Raw genomic sequence first — 4,415 nt, 5'->3', positions numbered from 1 at the left:
TACTAATAATGAAAAGTTTGGAAGATATTAACGATAACGTTAATGTGTACTAATGAATACAAATTTGGAATCTAATAATGATAACTTAAATGTGTTATCAAAATAAAAAGTTTAGAATATACTGATAATGAGAAGTTTAGAATAATTTAATAATGACAATTGTAGAATGTACTTTTAATGATAACTTGAATGTGTACTAGTAATAGTAACCTTAAAGTGAATTAGTATATTTGGTATACCAATAATAAGTTTAGAATATACAAATAAAGACAGGGTAAGTAATATTGATGACAACTTTAATATATACCAACAATGGTATGCTTAGAATATACTAAAAATGACAGTTTTAGAAGGAACTATTAATGATAACAAGTTTAGTAATAATAACAAGTTTTGAATATACTAATAATGACAAGTTTAGAAAATACTATCAATGATAACTTTTCAATATAATAATGACAAGTTTAGAAAATACTATTAATTTAGAATGTACTAATATAGAAACGTTTAATACACAAGTAATAAAAATATTGGAATAAAAGGTATTGACAAGTTTAGAAGAATCTAATATTTAAGATATAGCAATAATCATAAATTGAAAAGATCCTATTAATGATAACTTAAATTTGAACTAATAACGGCACGTAATAATGAGAAGTTTAGAGGGTACTTTTAATGAAATACAAGTTTAGAATAAAAGATAATGACAAGTTTAGTAGAATCTAATACTCACATGTTTAAAATATAGCAATAATGATAAGTTTAAAAGATCCTATTAATTAGAAGTTTAGTAAGAAAACTTTTATGTGTACTAATAATGAAATTATACAATATACTAATTAAGACAAGTTTAGAATATACTACTGATAACAAGTTGAGAAGTTACTATAACTGTTAACTATAATATAATAATTATGACAAGTTTAGAAGGTACTATTAATAATACATCTATTGTGTTTTAAAAATGACAAGCTTAGAATATACTAATATATAGATTCTGTAGGCACTGTTAATGAGTGCTAATAATGAGAATTTTAGAATGATAAATATAATAACCTAACAATATCATGATTAGAAGACATTAATAATGACAAGTTTAGAATAATTATAAACTTGAGAAATGATAAAGTTGAGAAATCTGCTAATAACCACAGGTATAATATGTATATACAATTAAAAGTTTAGAATCTACTAAGATTGACTGGTTTAGAAGATACTCTTCAAGATAACTTTGATGTGTAGAAATGATGACAAGTGTGGAATGTATTAATAATGATAAGTTTAGAAGGTTCTAACTTTATTTTGTACTAATAATGACAAGTTTAGCATATAAGTTTACAAGGTACTATTAAGTTTAGAAATTACTAATAATGACAACTTTAGAAGGTAATATATATCATAACGTTAATTTGTACTAATAATGACCAGAACGTACTAATGACAAATTTAGAATGTACTATAAATGAAAACTTTGATGTCTTCTAATAATCAATTTTTGAAAAATACTAACATTGACAAGTGTAAAGGCACTGTTAATCACAAGTCTACAATTTTGTAATAATGACAAGTTTTGGAGGTTATATTAATGATAACGTTAATGTGTAGTAATAATGACACGTTTGAATCATATTAATAATGCAAAGTTTAGAAAGTTCTTGTAATAGCAAAATCAGAAGTTGCTATTAATGATAAATATAATACGTACTAATAATGATTAGTTTTGAATAGCCTAACAATATCATGTTTCGAAGAAACTACTAATGGTAACTTTAATATGTATTGATACTCACAAGTCTAGAATATACCAATAATGACAAGTTTAGAATAATGATAAAATTTGGAATGATATGTATACAAGGTCCTAATAATGATAACTAATGTGTACGAATAATGAAAATTTTGGAATACCCAAGAAGATATGTTCAAACAATGACAACATTAGAAAGTATTGTTAATGATGATTTAATAAATGAGCATGCAAATATTGACAAGCTTTAATTTGTACTAATAATGACAAGTGTAGATTATACTAATGATGACAAATTTAGAACATGCTTATAATGTACTAAATCTTACGTTGTTAATATATTTCAAACGTGTCATTATTACTACACATTAACATTATCATTAATGTAGCCTTCTATGCATGTCATCATTAAAATATTATACCTGTACACATTATTGTTATAATCAATAGTGCCTATAAAATTGTCATTATAATTTGGTCATTGTTGTGATATTCAACTTTGATTATTAGTATATTCTAAACTTATTATTATTAGTATATTCTAAAATTATCATTATTAGTATATTCCAAAATCATCATTATTATATTCTAAACTTGTGATTATTGATACACCTTAAACTTGTCTTATCATTAAACCTTGTAAACTTATATGCTAAACTTGTCATTATTAGTACAAAATAAAGTTATCATTAATAGAACCTTCTAAACTTATCGTTATTAGTATGATCCACAATTGTTACTATTTCTACACATTAAAGTTATCTTTAACTTTTAACTTTAACTTTAAGTTTTATGTTCTAAACCCTCATTATTAGTACACATTAGTTATCACTAAAATATCTTTTAAGTGGTCATTGTTCGTAAATTCGAAACATCATTTTTAGTAAATACTAAACATATCTTCTTCGATATTCTAAACTTTATTAGTATACATTAAAGTTATCATTACTAGGACCTTGTATCCTTATAATAATTAGTATATTCTTAACTTGGTAATAATATATTCCGAGTTTATCATTATTCTAAACTTGTCATTATTAGTATATTCTATACTTTTGAGTATTAGTACATATTAAAGTTATCATTAGTAGTGTCTTCTAAACATGTTATTGTTAGTATATTCAAAACTATTTATTGGTACGTATTATAGTTATCATTAATAGCAACTTCTACTATGCTATTGTTAGTATTTTCTAAACCTTGCATTAATAGTATATTTTAAACATGTGATTATTACTATACATTAACGTTATCCGTAATGTAACCTTCTAAACATGTCATTACTAATAATATTCTAATTATTAGAAAGTATTATTAATAATATCTTTAATGTGTTAAGTTTACAATATACTTATAACGCAAGGCACAGTTAATGATAACTTTTATGTGTACTAATAATGGAAGGACTAGAATATACCAACAATGACTTTAATGTGTACTAATAATGAAAAAAATAAAAGATACTAATAATGGGAAGTTTGTAATATATTAATAATGGCCTGTTTTAAAGATGCATTTTAAATCATGCATTTAACTTTGACAAGTTTAGAAGGTATTATTAATAATAACTTTAATGTGCACTAATAATATAATCAGAGGTACAAGTATGTGTACTAATAATAACTTTAAATAATAATAACTAATAATAACTTTAAAGTGAACTAATAATGACATATTTAGAGTATACTCCTACTAAGTTTAGGATATACAAATAAAGGACGGGTAGGTAATATTATGGATAACTTTAATGTGTAACAATAATGAGATGTTTAGAATATACTATAAAAGACAATTTTATAGGGAACTATTAAATGTTTAGTAATAATGATAAGTTTAGAATATACTAGTAATGACAAGTTTAGAAAGTACTATTAATGATAACTTTAGAGTGTACTAATACTGTAAAGTTTATAATATACAAATAATAAAAAGTTAAGAATAATGACAAGTTTAGAAGAAACTAATATTGACATGTTTAAAATATAGCAATAATGATCATTTTAAAAGATCCTATTAAATGATATCTTTAATGTATACTAATAATGGCACGTAATAATAAGAAGTTTAGAAGGTACTGTTAAGTTTAGAATATACTAATAATAACAAGTTGAGATGTTACTATAATTGTTAACTATAATATGTACTAATAATGAATAATATCTATAATAAGTTTAGAAGGCACTAATAACGTTAATATGAACTAATAATGACAAGTTTAGAATATACAAACAAAGAAAATTCAGAAGGCACCATAAGTAGTGATAATGGAAAAAATAGAATATACTAATAATGACAAGTTTAGAACATAATAAAAACAAGATTAGAAGGTATTTTTTTTAAAGATAACATAAATGCGTACTAATAATGAGAATTTTAGAATATACTATTAATGAAGAGTGTGAAAATACAATTAATATCTTTATTGTGTACTAATAATGACTAATATAACGACAGGTTGAAAAGGAACTGTTAATGATATCTTTAATTTGTACTAATAAAAACAAGTTTAGAATATATTTTAGCAATAATAAATTTTCAACGATAATGATAACTTTAATGTGTAATAATATTGACAAATTTAGAATATACTAATGATTAAAAGTTAAAAGGGTACTTGTATTGATTAGTGTAGAAGTTACTATTAATGACTTTAATTTTAATTAAAAAT

The sequence above is a fragment of the Oratosquilla oratoria genome, chromosome 8 (assembly GCF_046742065.1).
Source record: "Oratosquilla oratoria isolate Oo_2021 chromosome 8, ASM4674206v1, whole genome shotgun sequence".
Lineage (NCBI taxonomy): Eukaryota > Metazoa > Arthropoda > Malacostraca > Stomatopoda > Squillidae > Oratosquilla > Oratosquilla oratoria.
Note: the sequence above shows the minus strand (reverse complement) of the source record.